Consider the following 19,724-nt stretch of genomic DNA (forward strand, 5'->3'; position numbering starts at 1 on the left):
CCCCTACGCGCTACCCAAGCCTTTGCATGCACTATTTTATCTACACGCGCTAACCTACAAATCCTATGCGCTAACTAACATTTTCGGATGCAACTCCTAAATTTAAATCTGATGCGCTATTCTACACTTCATATGCGCTACTGTTGACCCTAGATGCGCTAAAACGAAATATCCGAACTTTGAAATTCAAAAAACACCTAAAAACAACAAAATGAAAAATTCCAAAGGGGTCAAAAAAGTTGACTTACTGGTGGTCCACGCGCTGCAGGTCTCTAATATCTCCGAATGCGCTCGAAACAGTGTCTATGATAGGGAATAGGCATTTTCTCTCCAGAGCAAATTCTCTTTCTTCAAAAGTCAACAAAGCACAAATGACTTTAAATCAAGCCCTTTTCCCCTTTTATAGGGGGAAAATGAAATTAGGGTTAGCCATATAGACCTGTAATATGGTCACGGTCTCCCCTATACCAAAATAGTTGTAACTTATCAGGAGATGAATCAATCTGCACACTTTTTACATGCACAAAATCATACACATCATACAAACTTCATCAATTTAACATCAAAAATTTTTTTCAAAAAAAAATTGATTCATCTCCCGAGGGGGCATCACCACCAAATCTCGAATCTGGGGCAGCACATCAAAACTGGGGCACGACTGGCAAATCAAAAAAGCGACACAAAAATTGCATTTGATCATAAAATCACAAAAACACATCATTTTCTTTGAAATAACATGTGCACACACGTCACTTCAAAGAGGGGCAAAATGTAGACGTATAAAAATGACCACATTCCTAAATGAATACCATTCTTTCCATTCTTTCCACATCAATCTCCTATGTCAGCCTTAGAATACCAGTTCCAAGATTTTTGGTTTCCAGAATGTCGATGAAGTGAATGTCGGTTACCATGATTTTAGGATCTACCATGAAGTGTGTTTCCATTAATGACCACCTATAACCTGGATGAGTGTCAATTGCCAACAATCTCCCCCTTTGGCATTGATGAAAACACTCGTGAAAAATGGATTGTTGAAGTGTTTCTCCAGTTCCTGTCCAAAAACTGATCTCCCAAAACTGGTCTCAGAAGGCTGCTCCCCTTGAGCTATACATTACTTCTTTTGTCCATTAACATTTTTCACATCCACCTCTCCCCCTTTGACAACAATGCCAAAGGACGAGGCAAAAAAATAAGAAATGGAATTCTATACAAATAAAAATTGTGAATACCATATCTAAATGTACTTGAAAGTATCCGGATAAGCACCCTTCAAAAATGCCAAATAAGTATCCTACATGGTCTTTAAAGTTCCCAAAACTGATACAAACCTATTCAAAATGTAATCGTACAATTCTTCTTCTGTTAGGGTTGTTGGTGTGGGCAAATTCATCTGGTCCATACATTCCCTCTTATGAAGTAACAAAGTATTAAGTCAAGGACTTACCAAACCTCCCATTTCTCTGGACTGCTGGATTAACTTATCCTTTTCCTTCTCCAGGGCTGAATTTTCAAACTCTAAAAGCAAAATTTGAGCATCAATAGAGCTCGTCAAAGACTCAGTACCATCAAGAGTGACTACAAGTTGTTACAACTTGTCCTTATTTGCCTTAACTTTATTATCTAGGTCTGGTGTTAGTTTTGTTGTATTAATGCAAGACAGGTATATGCGACTACATTCATGAGGGGCTTTGTCAATTCTTGTCATCTCTTTTGTTAGGTTAGCTTCGTCAGTGGTGATCATATTATCACAGGTGACCTTCCTAGCTGCATTATATCTTTCCACCAACTATTGGTTTGGCACTTGTTGAATATTTTTATACTCTTTTGCAATGTGCTCAATCAAACCTTTCAACTTACTAGATGGACTTGCAACTTGATCTATCTTGTATTCTAGTGCAAGCTGCTGCAAAATTGGAATACCCTGCTCAATAACCTTCTTATCCTTTGATCCTACCTTAATTTCTGAGTTGCAACAAACATCAATTCAAAATTGCTCCGTTTCTAAATATTCTTATTCTCAAAATGACCAAAATCGTCTCGACTCGATGAGTCAAGTGCCAACAATGAAGAACCAACAACCGGTGAAGGTGCCAGTACCCTGACTTCAGTCTGTTCAACTTGACCTTTCTCCTCTACCTTTTGATCAACTACATCCTTTACCTTCTCCTCAACACTGATGGCTTTGCCACTTGGTGTAGTTATTTCTGCAGCCTCTACCTCATGAATTTCAATTGTGTCCATCTCAATTACCAGAGGAGGATTGTCTGCTACCAATATGTTGATCTCCACATCCTGTACATGTGTTACTGTCGAAGGAATGTCCTTAGTTATTTTTTGCTCTAAAACTAGTGGATCTCCACCTAGTATATTTTTACCCTTAGCATCAACTAAGATGTCTAGAATGTTAGCCTTAGGAGGTGTATCCGGTAATGTCAAGAAACCTGGTTTATCAACAAAGAATTTAACCCAAGCCTCATGAGTTTCCTTGAAAATTTCATTTACTCTACCCACCATGAGACTTATATGTTAGTGTCTACTCTGGAAAATTGTTTTATTAGCACAATCTAGACACTACTGCATCTCTTCTTCAGTAATAGCACCACAAACAGTTAATAATTCTTGAACCTTTATTTGTTTATCTTCTTCAATAGCAAATAACCTCCTAGCATCTAGTTTATTATACAAATCTATTGGTATTTTCTTCTCAATCTCATGTAAAGCTTTCTTATATACGTCTAAGAATAACAAAATTGATTCCTCTATCTCCTTTTACTCTTTATCATTCATATCAACATAATAATGTTGCATGTTACTCAAAATTCCATCCTTTATAATTAGATCAATTAATTCAGTAATAGAAAGAGGACCAATAACATTAACACTTTTGACAGATTCAGGAGTTTTATCTAGATCTGATTTCTTATTCTTACCTGGGGTGGGAATAGATTCCTTGGCCGGTTTCCTTTTCTCACTAAGCTTCCTCTCCTTTAAAATTTTCTTCTGAGCTACTAGAGTGGTTACTTTGGTTTACTGTAGCTTCTCTTCCTCAGGCTTCTTCCTCTGAATCCTCATATAGATCCTAGGAAGCTTCAAGGTTTCTTCCTCAATCTCAGAACTAGATTCAACATGAGCAATAAAGGTCTCTGTTTTCTTCCTCTTTGATATACCCTTTCCAGTTCCTACTTCCAGAGAAGCCTGTATAGCTGTCGGAGGAGGTATATCTACTAAACCAATGATTTGTTTGATATAAGAGGACATCGTCTGGACAACCTATCCAACCTTCTTTATTTATCCTTCCCTTTTCTTCTTACTGAAACCTATCTTCACTTCAAATTCCTTCTGATTTGTAGTTCCAAAATTTTTCTTCTTCTCATCAACCTCATAGCCCATTTCAGTAACCCAGATAGTTCTAAGTTGCACTTCCTCCATTAAGGTTTCATCCTTCTTGACAGTGAAGCATATGTTGGTAGAGTATTTATCAACTATATGCTTAGGTATCCTTTCCCTCTTCTTCATTGCTTTGAAATAACCCCACATAATGGAGTCTTTGTCATGTCCCAAATTCCTCAAGACATCCTTAATCTATTTTCCTACTGGTATATCAAAGTCCCATTGCCTCTTACCGGATCCCGGTATCTCATTTAGAAAGAAAAGCATTAAATAGACAATGAGATTTCCATAACAGAATGTACTTTTATTTTCTCCCTTAATATTTCCCAAATTTGAAATCAATTCATCATTGGTATAGATCATATTTCTCATTTTCTTTTACCATCTTGTGTGCACAGAAGATACAAGAACTAAAAATAGAGTTCAACCGGTTGGATTGAGTTATCTTGTATCCGATTACCATGCTTGCAAATTGAACATCTTTATCTCTGATGGTGCTAATCCACATCAACCGGTTGTCAAAGGTGGTGCTAGTTAGCTTATTCACTAATCAAGAATTGCATTATTATTCTGATTTTCTCTGTTTCTCCATTGACTTTCTCTATGACCAAACTTATTGCAAACAAAGCGTCTACCATTAAATTTACGTGCATTGGGTTTCCTTACCAATGATCTCTGGTTCTGTTTATCTGGTGAAGTCCCCTGATTTGCAATATCGAATCTTTCTCCATGCTCAAATCCAAGACCTCTAATGTCTCTAGTGTCTCTTTGATCCTTCAGTAGTTCATCAAGCTTTACAGAACTAACCTTGAACTTTTCTTTGTATTCATTTGCATCATCTAGATCACCTCTTAGGATTGTCACCATTCTTTCCAACTCTTTCTCATTGTTATGTGATTGCACCAATTTAGTTCTTAGCACATCGTTCTCATGCACTAGCCTAATGCATTCCTTAGATCTGCCTTTCAGAGATATAGCGGTATTTTCTTCATTCCCCTTTTGTTCTTCAATCTCCTTGGACATCCTCATGGTCATGGATTGTGTAGACGTATAAAAATGACCACATTCCTAAATGAATATTTTATGTTCATTTCCCTATTTAATTAAATCCAATTTAATTAAATTATCCACATTCTTCTATTTTATTAAGTAAATTACTCAATTTATTTAAATAAAATTCACTATATCCATTTAATGAATAAATCATTTTATTCAATTAAATCCCCCTAGCCACTTTTAATTAAATTCAAATTTAATTAAATAAGTTATCCTAAATTAAATAAATCAAATTTATTTAATTACAACCAAATTGAATGAAAATCAATTAATTCAATTAAAACCTATTATTCCCCCATCCACTTGCAAAATCCCAAACCCCTTCCTAATCCCTTCTAGAATCTTCTAATCGATTCTAATTAACCTAACCCTCCTCTAAACTTTGTTACATCCCTAAGCAAAAGGAGGTCACTTCTCAAATGGCCCAAAGTCTTGGATAACCATTGAAGGTTTTCAACCTTCAACCACCAAAACCCTTAAAGTCTTTGAAAACCATTGAAGGCTTCCAACCTTCAACCACTTAATCTCCAAAGTCTCCAATAACCATTAATGGTTAATTCAAACCCTCCTACATGGTTAAAACATTTGTTTTGACTCAACCTCTACCCAACCCAAAGGTCTCATCAGGCCATTAATGCTTTGACCATGATTATCTCTTAATCATTTGCACAAAGGTTTATTCTTGGATTAACTCTTAATCCAATGGATAAACCTAATTTAGACTTGACCCTTAGCCTTTAGATAACCATGAGGTCTTCTCAGGCCTTTAATGCCTCCAACCTCTTCTTTCAACCCAATCTTATGTTGACATTTGTCACCATGTCATTGGTGCCAATTGTGCACATGGATCCCCAACTTTCAAACTTGGCCCTTGATTAAACCATTCAATCTTGACCATCCATTGCCCTGTTTGTGCTATAAATAGAGCTCTCATTCCTCCATTCTTAACAATCATCTTTCAAATTTGAAGCATCACACTTATGCTCAAATTCTTTCAAGCTTTAATATCATCTTTATGCTCATCATTTAGCCTCTCTTTACATCAAGAAGTAGACTAAATATGCATGCTTAGATTACTTTATTTATCATTTTAGTTCAATCATAGACTAAATATAGTATGTTAGGATAGTATTCATACTAACCCTGTCATCTTATCATTTAGTTTATTGCATTTCTAAGATCATACATAACTTAGCATCCATTTCATACTAAAATTTATCAAAGCATCTCTCGTTCTCATATTTGCCATCCCTAAACCATTTTGCTCAGTAATCTGAGAGCAAAAACGTTGGTTTGAGGGACATTATGAGATAGAGAACCATGGGACCCTCCTTGGGAAGCTGAGTAATACTACGTTACTCCATAGCTTGCATCAAGAAGTCCTCTGTGTGTGTGTGGACTAGTATTTTACTAAATTTTCACATTTTAAGTTTTATTCGCCCACTTTTCCCGCACACAGATTGCATTTAAATCTTCATGACATTATTCTCTTGACTCATCTTTTGGCATAATTTTGCAAGGTCATTCTTCTCTTCATCATCCAGATTTTGTAAGAGTTTCTTGATGAGGAGGCAATAGGCCAAAAGGATAACGTTGAACCAACCAACCTCTAAGGCTCACAAACTCAACCAAAATCCCTAATTCCAAATATCCTTACACAACACCAAGTTAAGAAATGGTTCAATGACACCAAACAACACCTTGGAAGACCCAAAGGCTCCATTAAGTCCACTTACAAACAACTAACACTTCTCAAGTTCTTGTCTGACTACCCACACCCTTACATACATGAGTGGGCTACTACTAGGCTTTAGGGTTTGAATGGCCCACTTGACCAATTCAATACAATGATCCTTGGAGGAGTGTTCTCATAATACCTTAACACAAATGAAACCAGATTTCATGGTTTAGATCCACCAAAACATCAATTTTGACTCACTATCCCATAAACATATCTGATTGCAATTAGGCCTCTATTTGAAGGAATCGGGTGACAAATTTTGACACCCTGAGGGTATAAGAAAACAAATTATATTTTCAGATACCTTTTTAGGATTTCTCAACAATATCTCAGTTTCTGGTACCAAACCAACTTGCAGATATCCCAACCAATACTGCACTAACAGACCTAATAGGGCTATTAGACATATTTGACTGAATGCCTTCCACAAACTGGTTTATTTTTCTTAATGGGTGAATATCACTAACCATAAAATGTTATTTAAATTTCCAAATTACTCCTCTACCACATTCAAACCCCTTTCCAGTGCTTTCCCACTCAATTCTCATGCACTCTACTCATCAAACCACTCTGTCACATAGAGATGCCAAACCTAGGGTTAGTTCTCCATCCTCTTCATCATGTTGTATCCTCTTAATGAATTTTGGAATTGACATATGATATAGTGGCCTATCATCTCCTATAATGAAAGAGTGTTGAGCTAAGGATTGATAGGCCAAAACCCATTATTGCAGTCAAACCCTAGGGGTTTGAGGGTTTTAGGCTACCTGGTAGAGAGTTGCTTGTAGAATGGGGCATATACAACTTGAAGAATTCACACTAAAATAAAAACAAAGGTAAAATAATCTACTTATAGGAACTATGCCATGAGCATTCTTTCCAATCCACCTTCAATATGCAATTGACAGAAATTAGATGATTTTTCGAGTTTGCAACAGTTTTTGATGCTTCAATTTCCTTTCCAAATCAACCAACATACATCCTTTTGTGTTTAGGGCCTTTAAAGTTATCTCCCAAATGACCACGACCTCCTCAAACTATTTTTCAAACTGAACTGACTGCTGGATAATCACAACTTACAAAAAAGTGCAAAATTGTCATGACAACAAATTTACAATATGACAACTTTTGCATAATTCAGCCAACTTAGACTCCGGACTATCGTAGTCCCCCAAAATGATTACATTTGATTTTATAACACCAAAAATGACTCAAGTATACTTGTGGTCACTTGATCCCTCAATTTAGACCATTGTGACCCTTATTGACTCAATTTGCTCTACCGAATCCTAGATGACAATTTGACCCAAACATGGACAAACTTGTCACACTCCTAGGACATTGAATTACAAAAAGGACCCATAGGGTATTATTACATTCCTTCTAGGATAACAAAAATCATCTTTTTCTTGGTTCATGTCTTCATAGGTAGGTGCTCCTACACCATACTCCCCAAGTGAAATTTTTCTCAAGTCCTCTTAGAGACCAACTGCTACAAATCACCACCCTGCTTTTGATATCTTCCTCTAGAATCAAGGTGTCTTCCGATTCAGGAAGGCCCTTCCATTTAACTAAGTGCTTAAAATAGGTCTTGTGCCTTGTTTTCTTGGCTTCCTTGCTATACAAAATGCACTCCATCTTAGGCAACTCCTTAGGTGGTAAGTGCTTTACCCATTCTTCACTTTCCTAAACAAATTCACCTGCACATTTTCCTACAGTAGGACTCCTATACAATGTTAGATCAGACACATTAAATATACGTGAAATAGCAATATCATCGGGGAGTTCAATTTTGTAAGTATTAGGACCATGTTTATCCAATATTTAATAAGGTCATATCCTTGGGAAACCTATCCTTGTTAAGATGAACCATGACCATGTCACCCACTTGGTACTACAAATCTCTCCTTCTCTGATCCACTCTTTCTTTAACCTTGTGACTATTCTGTTGTAAGGTATCTCTGACTTGTTGGTGCATCTCTTTCATAGCCTCTACAAATTCATCAGCATGTACATTGCTCTTGTCCAACCCTTAGACATTTATCAATCAAAAAACTCCTCTTGGATTACTACCATACACAATCTCAAAAGGACTCAGCCTGTACTTATGTTTGTTGAATCATTATAGGCATACTCTACCTGAGGTATCACCACATCCCAACTATTTCCATGATCCTTTATCAAACACCTAAGAAGATTTTCCAATGACCTATTCACAACCTCAGTTTGGCCATCAGTCTGAGGGTGATAGGCTGAGCTAAAAGACAAATTTGTACCCAACCTTTTCCACAAGGTTGTCCAAAAATTACCTAAAAACTTGTTGTCTTGGTCATATACAATACTCAAAGGCAACCCATGGATTCTAACAATCTCTCTAAAAAAAAATCTTGCAATATAGCTAGCATCATTTATGGTTTTACAAGGAATAAAGTGATCCATCTTACTGCGCTTGTCTACCACAAAAAACACATTGTCATGACTTGTCTTTGTCATGGGTAATCCCATCACAAAGTCCATACTCAAACTTTCCCATGTTCTACATGATATGGGCAAAGGTTGGTACAACCCTACATTGGTTTAGACCCCCTTTTCTCTCTGACACATAGTACAAATCTCTACAAAATTTCTGATATTAGTCTGCATCTTTGGCCAAAAGTAAAACCTCTCAACTAGGGCCAAAGTCTTATTTAGCCCAAAGTGACCTCCTAAACCATCACTATGTTTCTCCTTTACTACATTATCCCTCATTGAACACCTAGGCATACATAATTGACACCCCTTGAACAAAAGACCATCCTCCAAGGTGTAGTCAAAAAACTCTTCATGATAAGCATTTGCAAAATCATAGCATGCCTTATATATTTCCTTGAAATCTTGGTCCTCTTCATACAATCTTTTGAGTGCTTCAACACCAATACTCTACAAATACACTTCTTGCATTGTTAACACCCTCCTACTTAGAGCATCTACAACCTTATTGACTACCCCTTTCTTGTGCTTGATGATGAAGGTGTATGCTTGAAGACTTTAAACCTATTTCATATGGCTACGACTAAGCTTCTCTTATCCATTCAAAAAACTTTATTAGTATACACAATAAACTCATTAGGAAGCAAGTAATGCCTCCACTTTTTCAAAGCTTGTACCATGGCATACAACTTTAAATCAGATGAGGAATACTTCCTCTTTTCTTCATTTATTTTTTCACTAAAAAAGGCCACCAGTCTCCCCTCTTGGCTCAATAATGCTCCTATGGCCAATCCACTTGTATCACATTCAATGGTGAAGACCTTACTGAAATTAGGCAATACTAGGACAGAGTACTTCGCAACTTTTTGTTTTAAACACACAAAACTCTTATCTGCTTCTTTGGTCCACACAAACTTCACCTTACCACCACCCTTCATGGTTTCTAACATAGGTACACAAATATCACTATAATTTCTAATGAATTTCCTATAAAATGTTGCCAAACCATGAAAACTTCTTACCTCTCCAATTGTCTTAGGTGTAGGCCGGTTCAAAATAGCATCTACCTTGGAAGAATCCATCTTGAAGTCGCCCTTAGAGATGATAAAGCCCAAGTATACCAGCTCCTACTTCATGAAGTCACACTTTTATAAATTTATCATCAACTTTTTCTCCTGTAGCCACTTCAAGACTACCTCCGAGTGTTTCAATTCCTCCTGATTTCTCTTACTGAACACCAATATGTCATCAAGGTATTCTGCCACAAATTTCCCTATAAACTCCTGCAACACTTCATTCATTAGTCTCATAAAGGTTCTAGGGGCATTTGAAAGACCAAAAGGCATCACAAGCCACTCATACAACCCTTCATTATTTTTAAATGCAGTCTTCTAGTCACCCCCCTCTATTGTCCTTATCTGATGGTACCCACTCTTAAGGTCAATCTTGGAGAAATAGGTAACTCTCCCTAAATAATCCATTAGGTCCTCTATCCTTGGAATGGGAAAACTATATATGATGGTTATCCTATTGATATCCCTAGAATCAGTACAAAGCCTCCATTTTACATTCTTCTTTGGGGCTAAAATAGTAGGTACTAGACATGGGCTAAGGTTCTTACTCACCAACCCTTTATCTCTTCATTCTGTTGTGGGGTCATTATATATGCTACCTTGTTAGGAAGTATTGCTCCTAGTATGAGGTCAATCTGATGACTAATATCTCTGATAGGTGGCAGGGAGTCTGGTATGTCCTCTACAACCACTCCTTTGTACCTCTCTAGCAACTCACTGACCTCCTTAGGTCCTACCTCACTCACACCCTTCTTCCTTTCTTTCTTGGGCTTCACAATCAAAGAAAAACCTACTCCACCTTCTTCCTACAGTGTATCAAGGAATTATTTTTCACCTACCATCATCACACTAGATCCTACATGTTGTGGATCCCCTTCTACCACTGACTGCATCCTAAAAGTCACACCATCCTTTTGGAAAGAGTAAGCATTCTTTTCTCCATCATGATGAGCCTTTCTATCAAATTGCCATGGTCTACCAAGCAAAAGATGGCAAGCATCCATTGGAACAATGTTACACAAAAATTTATCCTTATACCCCAATACTGAACTCTACCCATGCTTGTTCATTAATGAGTATGTGTTGCCCTTTGTTCAAACAACTAACCCAATATGGACACCTATGGGGTATCCTTTCCAAGTTCAACCTGTTTACTGCTTCCAAAGATACAATATTATCAATAGACCCTGAATCTATGACAACTCTACAAACCTTATCTTGAATCTTGTAGTTGACTCTAAACAAAGCCTTTCTTTGGGGTGGCTTAGTCTTCGTTGGTTCCTTGAGCAGTGTCATCTTGATCATCAGGTGCTCTCCCATCTCTGATGTCAAATTCACTTCAGGAGATGTCACACTCCTTGCATCTTCTTCAGTCAAATTGGTTCTCCTCTCACCAACATGAGAAGTTGAGGCCTTCTCTGGACACTTTTAGGTCGAGTGCCCCATATGATTGCAATTATAGAATCTCATACTGGAGAACTTGGATCCTCTCCGTAATCCATTTGTCCCACCTCTTCCATTAGGTCTTCTCCCACCATAGCCTCCTCTGCTACTTGAGTCCCCAACTTTCTCTCCTTTTCTTGACTCACCACTAGACCTTTGGTTAGAACTTATTCCTCCAAAACTGCCTCTACCTCTAAAACGTATCCCTCCTTTACCTCTATTACATTGCTCACTTCTTCTTTTTAGTTTCTCTTCTACCCTTAGGGCCAATTGAAAACTCTTGTTCACTGTCTCTGGTGCCAAGTTACTGATCTCATCTTGGATATCCATGCTTAGGTCATTCAAGTACCTGGCCACTTTCTTTGACTCCTCTTCTTGTCTCTTTGATATGAGACTGAGTTTATGAAACTCCTCCATATATGCATTCACATCAAGGTCTCTTTGTCTGAGGTTCTGCAATTTTTTGTACATCTGCACCTCATAGTCAATGGCCATTAATTGTGCCTTGACTTTAGCCTACATCCTTTCTCAGGAGGTTATCATACTCTTTCCCTCCTTAACTCTCTCCCCTTGTACATAGTTCCACCATGTAAGAGTAGACCCCTTCAACCTTGCTTTTGTAAACTTAACTCTCTTATCTTCAAGGATTTCTCTCTACTCAAAATGACTAGTCAATGCCTCAATCCAATCTATCACCTCTTTTGCTTCCATACTTCCACTATATATAGGCACCCAATCAATGGTGTCCCTATTGACTATCCTTAAGGCATCTACAAAGACCCTCTGATCTACAGGTATCTCCTCTACCTGCTTAGAGGATTCCCCATCTTCTTTATCCCCTTCTTCATTAGTGTCACTTCCATCTTCCTTATCCTTTGCCTTTTTCAAGTCTTCAAGCTTGGACTCAAGCATCTCTTCAATCACCTTCTTCACTGCATCTTGTGACATACTCTTAGGAGGCATTTTTTCACCCCCCATTTCAACCTCTTCCTCTGACACACACTAAGACCACACCATCCAAGTGATCTTTAAAATCCTACTCTGATACCAATATGATGAGGAGGCAATAAACTCAACCAAAATCCCTAATTCCAAAGATCCTTACACAACACCAAGTCAAGCAATGGTTCAATGAAACCAAACAACACCTTCGAAGACCCAAAGGCTCCACTATGTCCACTTACAAACAACTAACACTTCTTAAGTTCTTGTGTGATTACCCACACCCTTGCATACATGAGTGGGCTACTACAAGGCTTTAGGGTTTGAATGGCCCACTTGATCAATTCAATACAATGATCCTTGGAGGAGTTTTCTTACAACACCTTAACACAAATGAAATAGGATTTCATGGTTTAGATCCATCAGAACATCAATTTTGACTCACTCACCCACAAACAGAACCGGATGCAATTAGGCCTCCATTTGAAGGAATCGGGTGACAACATTTGACACCCTGAGGGTCTAGGAAAAAATTATATTTTCAAATATCCTTTTGGGAGTTCTCAACAATATCTCATTTTTTGGTACCGGACCAACTTGCAGATATCCCAACCAATACTGCACTAACAGACCTAATAGGGTTATTACACCTCTTTGATTGAATGCCTTCCACAAACTGGTTTGGTTCTCCTAATGGGTGACCATCACTAACCATGAAATGTTATGTAAACCTCCAAAGTACTCCTCTACCACATTCAAACCCCTTTCTAGTTCTTTAACACTCAATTCTCACGCACTGCACTCATCAAACTAGTTTGTCACATAGAGATGTCAAACCTAGGGTTAGTTCTGCATCCTCTTCGCCCTGTTGTATCCTCTTAATGGCTTGTGGAACTAACATATGATATAGTTGCCTATCATCTCCTATAATGACAGAGTGTTCAGTTAAGGATCGATAGGCCAAAACCCATTATTGTAGTCAAACCCTAGGGATTTTATGGTTTTAAGCTACTCGATAGAGAGTTGCTTGTAGAATGAGGCAGCGATCACTTTAAGACTTCACACTGAAAGAAAAAAAAAAAAAAGGGTAATAGTTATAGGAACTATGCCATGAGAATTCTTTCCAATCCACCTTCACTATGCAATTGACAAAAAATAGATGACTTTTCAAGTTTCCAATAGTTTTTTATGCTTCAATTTCTTTTCTAAATCAACCAACATACATACTTCAATGTTTGGGGCCTTTAAAGGTATCTCCCAAACAACCGCAACCTCCTCCAACTATTTTTCAAACTAAATTGATCGTTGGAGAATCACAACTTACAAAAAAGTGCAAAATTGTCATGACAACAAATTGACAATATGACAACTTTTGCATAATTCAACCAACTTAGACTCCAAATTATCATAGTCCCCAAAAATGACTACATTTGATTCTAAAACATAAAAAATGACTCAAATAGAATTGTGGTCACTTGATCCCTCAATTTAGACCATTGTGACCCTTATTGCCTCAATTTTCTCTACCAGACACTAGATGACAATTTGACCCAAACATGGATAAACTTGTCACACTCCTAGGACATTGAATTACAAAAAGGACCTATAGGGTCTTATTACATTCATTCTAGAATAATAAAAAATCATCTTGTTCTTGGTTCATGTCTTCATAAGTAGGTGCTCATGCACCATTCCTTCTTTTTAGCTTGAGCAGATGACCTCTCTTGCAGGGTAACTATGAATTCCTTTATAGAATTCAACTCATCTTGCAGCTTCAAGTTCTTCAACCTTTTAGCATTATAGACTACAAGTGCTACTCAAGTTCCTTCTGTAGACTCATCTCCATGGATTATGGATTTAGGATCTTCCTCAAGTTGTTAGACTTATTCTAAGGCACCAAGCTTTGATACCAAATGTTGGAATCCAAGAACACTAAGAGGGGGGGTGGGTAAGTGTTCTACTAATTATAATATTTTTAGCCTTATTAACAAATCCACTTATTAACCGATATGCATAAAAGAAAGTAACAAGAAGTAATATTAATGCAACCACATGAGTCTACACCATAACACAAATATTTATACATGGAAAACCTCAAAGAGGAAAATCCATAGTGGGATTGGAGACCCACAATATCTATCCACTGGCCAACTGAATAAATATTACAAGAGGGGCCTGCACATGCAGGAAGGCATGCTACCTAGAGCACACTGTTCATCATCTTCTTCTCCTATTTTTGTTGTAAATCCAACTGTAGTAGAAATTAAGGACCACCCCATGCCAATTTTCAAACGATATCCACATGTGGATACGAAGGAAGATTCGGTTGGAGCATTTTCTCGCATCCTGGAGGGAGTGGTATATGTAGAAGATGTTAGGGCCTATATTCATTATCATATAGAGGACTTAGGGACTTTAGAGATCAAGGGGATGTATATGAATGACCTCATGAGAGAATATGGTATTATCAAACCGGCATAGAAACACATCAAAGATCTAGGGTTCACTGATATTCTAGATATTCTAGAGTTCGAGGATGAAACAATCAAATATCTTCTAAGAAGAGTACATGGGAATTCATATGGCTGGACTGACCCTATAAAATCACTAAGGAAGGCATCCGAGCAATTACTAGTTTACCACCGGCAAGACAACATCCGAATAAAAAAGTATCAAATGACAGTAGTTCCCGGGGACAACTGAGAGGGGGGGGTGGGGGTGAATCAGTTGTCTAGTAAATTCAAACCAAAATCTTATTAACCAACTTAATGCTTAGTACCGATAAGATAGTTAAGTATGCCGGTAAACAGTGTTAATAGAAAATTGCTATACTGGTAAGAATTAATGCATGAAACATAAGCACAAAGTCATCCACAACACATGACACAAATATTTGTACGTGGAAACCCTGTAAGGGGAAAAACCTCGATGGGAAACCTTACCCACAATTAGATGATACTACTGCAGATAGTAAGTGTACAAAGAGGGGTCTACACATGCAGAAAGGCCAACAGCCTAGAGCTCACTGCTCAAACACAAATGGGAGTCACACTAACTATAGTTGGATGGTTAAATCCAATGAGAATGTACTGCACAAAATAGCATCTTCATATGCTGGATTCAGTACCGGTGTAATGCTGATATGCTTCTACAAAAACCTAACTTCACCTTCAAATGATGTCTTTGTGTATATCTCTGCTTGATCTCGCATATATCCTTCCTTAAACCTTTTTCACATTCCACACTTGATCTTACAAATAAGATCTTACATTTATACCATACCCTAAGACCAATTTTAGTAGGTCGGCTCTACAAGATATTACAATAAAACATTTTACAAATAATACAATATCTGATGCAATAACTGATTGAACATGTCGGCTTAATGCATTTACAACAATAATAAATCATCTCCATAGCATGCCATGCTGATCTGGAAATGATAAATCTGTCGGTGTAACCCTAGATAACCTGGACCTATTTGTCGATAAAAGCAGATATGCAAATAAGAATATATCAATGATTATTACTTCAAAGAAAAGTGTCCACATGATGTCTTTGACATTACCAAGTGTCTTCCATGTCATTGCAGGTACCGGTGAACATTATATCTTGCTGGTCTGGTTAACCATATACCGGTGACTGTTTGAACAATTTACTGATTGCTGGTGAATGTTACTGGATCTCCAAAGTAGGTGTATTTAGCAGGTGTTGACATCAATGATAAAACCATACCAAAATACCAACAATGACTTCGTAAATAAGATCACCGGCACTACATCAGACAAGAGATCGATGAAGGTGAGCACCATCACCAACACCGACATCAAATTTGGCAACATGATCATAGGCTACAAGGTAACTAGGTTTAACCAACTGAATTTAGTTTCCAATTCATGTATTTTGGCCTCTTATAGAATGATGAGAGAAAATATCAAGTTAGATCTTTGTGACTGGATGCTTGAGGAGTTATTGATCAATTTAGGGAATATTAAGGGTGAGAAGAAGGGTACCTTCTGATATGGAAATATATTAGTATACTTAATGTTGTACTTTTTAAATGATACCCCTGGTTGTGGAAGGAAGCAATGGGATTTTGACATCCTGGTAGGAAGATAGCTTAAGAAATCAATTGTTGCATTGGGAAGTCTTAGAGATGATAAGGTATGGGGTTACTTCAAATCTTTTCATAAATCTATGAGGTCTAGAATAAGAATACCTGAGTACATAGTAGAGAAATACCCTATCAACAATTATTTCATGGTTAAGAAGGATGTGACTCTCATGGAGCCAGTCAGGCCCCAGAAGGTTTGGATAGACAAAATGGAATATGAAGTGGGTGCATTAATCCTTGATGCATATGCAAAAATTCTGATTGATGCAGAGATAGATGAAGCAGAAAAACCTTGTGGAACAACACATCAAAAGACTCTTGAGGTTGAAATTGATTTCAACTAGAAGAAGAAGGAAAAACAAGAAGGTAAGGCAAGCAAGTTTATACAAGAATTTTCTAAGAAGTTTCTAATGACATTAATGCACTCATTGATGTTGTCTTCATGAAATGGAGAAAGAGGAAGGATCTGGTAGTTCACATTGAACCTAAAGATGAGAGACCATTAGCATTCAAAAGGGTTGTGAGGAAGAAACTAGAAGAACCTAAAATGGAAGAAAAGAAATAATCAGTTAGGAAGGTCACCATCAAATTACCAGCACAGAAGTAGGCACCCAAGGCTACAACATCAACTACATTTGATACTACCAGAAGGAGGAAGAAGAGTGACATTGATTTGGCACTAGAGACTAGTAATGTAACAATTATTCCACCTAAGACTTGTGCTGAAATTGCTGATAAAATAACTAAGGATGGGATGCTGAAAAATGTTAAGCCTTATTATATTACATTTGAAGATAATGAACAGAGAGAGTTAGAGGAAGCAATTTTTCTATATTTAGATATCTATAAGAAAGCATTAATTGAAATAGAAAATCAAATACTGGCCAAGCTATACAACATGTTAGATGCTAGAAGGTTATCTATAATGTAGAAGATAAACACATTAAGATGCAATAACTTTTAGCTATATGTGTTTCTATAACTCCTGATGAGACGGAGAAAACAATTGAGGTTGCAGATAGGAAGGTTTCCAACAACAAACACAAATTAACTAGCCTAATGTTAGGAAGGATGAATGAGATAGTAAAGGAAACATAGAAGGGTTCGAGAAATTTTTTTGGGAGAGCATAGAGGATTCTTCACTTCACCGTAGACAAAGACTGATACTATAGATACACTGGTTGAAGGGAAAGGAAAAGGAACTATGGGTACTCCACCCTCAATTTTGAAGAATATCAAGATAGTGGAAATTGAGCCACTAGTTAACAGTAATGTACAGACTCATACAGAGACACTAGTTAATGTAGAGAACATTGTACATGATACTAACATTGAGGGTACTTGTCCTCCGGATACTAATGTGTAGGTTGTTAGGTCCCAGAGACAACTGAGAGGGGGGGGGTGAATCAGTTGTCTAATAAATTCAAACCAAAATAACTTAACCAGCTTAATTCTTAATACCGGTAAACTAGTTCAATATGTTGATAGACATATTTAATAGTTAATTGCTATACCGGTAAGGATTAGTGCATGAAACATAAAGATAAAGTCATCCACAACACATAACACCAATATTTGTGCATGGAAACCCTATAAGGGGAAAAACCACAGTGGGAAACCTTACCCACAATAAGATGATGCTACTGTAGATAGTAAGTGTACATAAATGGGGTCTGCACATGTAGAAAGGCCAAGCGCCTAGAGCTCACTACTCAATCACAAAATGGGAGTCACACTGACTATAGTTGGATGGTTAAATCTAATAAGAATGTACTACACAAAATAGCATCTTCATATGTTGGATTCAATACTAGTGTAGTTCCGATTGTCTTCAAAAAAACCCTCCTTCAATCTTCAAATGATGTTTGTGTGTATAGGTCTGCTTATTCTTGCATATACCTTCACACAATCCTTTTTCTCATTTCCCATTTGATCTTACAAATAAGATCTTACATTTATACCATAACCTAAGACCAATTTTAGTAGGTCGGCTCTACAAGATATTTACAATAAAAGCATTTTATAAACAAAACAATATCCGATGCAATAATCGATTGAACATGTTGGCTTAATGCATTTACAACAATAATTAATCATCTCCAAAGCGTGCCATGCTGATCTGGAAAAGATAAACTTGTCGGTGTATACCCTGGACCTATTTGCCGGTAATAGAAGATATGCAAATGTGAATATACCAATAACCAGTTCTCTAAGACAAGATGCCAAAATGATGTTTTTGACATTACCAAGTGTTTTCCATGCCATTCCAAGTGTCGGGGATAATTATATCCTGTCTATGTACCATATACCAGTGACTGTGCAAAAGTCACTTGCTTGCCAATGAATGTTGTTGGATCTCCAAAGGGCTAGAGTTTTAGTAGGTTTTGACATCAATGACAAAACCACACCAAAATACCAACAATCTCCCCCTTTGGCATTGATGGCAACACAAGATAGAAAAACCATCAAAGTACCAAAAATAGAAATGCCAAATACCAAAAACCAACAATCTCCAAATAGAGATCATAACTAGAAATCAAAAATACAGATACAGAGAGTAATAATCTCTCCCAAACAACAATCTCTCCCCCTGAGAGCAACATGTGTTTTCCTTCTATTTTTCCATACTAATCTTTCCCCCTTTGACATCAAATGCCAAAGTTCTTACCAAGCCAAGTTCATATACAAAATACCAATCAATTTAGTATACCAACTACTCCCCCTGAGAAGTAGCTTCCCATCAAAGCCAAAATAAAGATTTCTCTGTTAATTATGTCGGTTGATGACAATCATCAACTTCCTAAGTCTCTACTGGTGGGGGTATGACCCCAAGCTGGTCTCTGAGATATTCAAAAGTCTCCTTAGGCAGAGGTTTAGTAAAAATATCTACAATCTGCTCTTTTGTATTCACATAAACTAGTTTTATCTCTTTTGCTTCAACTTTCTCCCTTAGAAAATTCAGTTTCATAGAAACATGTTTGGTTTTAGAGTGTAATACCAGATTCTTAGATATATCAATTGTTGCGGTGCTCACAATAGATAGTAATAGGTTAGTTGCATTTTACCTTTATGTCTTTTAACATTTGCTTAAGCCATAGTACCTGTGTATAGTTAGTTGTTGCTGCAACATATTCTGATTTAGCTGTTGATAAAGATGTACAACTTTGTTTCTTACTCAACCAAGAAACTAATCTATTTCCAAGAAAGAATGCTCCATCGGTGGTGCTTTTTCTATCATCTACATCTCCTGCCCAATTTGCATCTATGTATGCACATAATTCAAAGTTTTCATCTCTAGGATACGATAATCCAAGATTTATAGTGCCTTGTAAGTACCGAAAAATTCTTTTACTGCTGATTCATGATTTTCTCTAGGATTACTTTGAAATCTTGAAACAATACATACTGCATTCATAATATCAGGTCTGGTTTGTGTTAAATATAGTAAACCTCCTATCATAGATTTGTATCTAGTTGGATTAATAGGTATAGA

This window comes from Cryptomeria japonica, chromosome 5 (genome assembly GCF_030272615.1).
Source record: "Cryptomeria japonica chromosome 5, Sugi_1.0, whole genome shotgun sequence".
Lineage (NCBI taxonomy): Eukaryota > Viridiplantae > Streptophyta > Pinopsida > Cupressales > Cupressaceae > Cryptomeria > Cryptomeria japonica.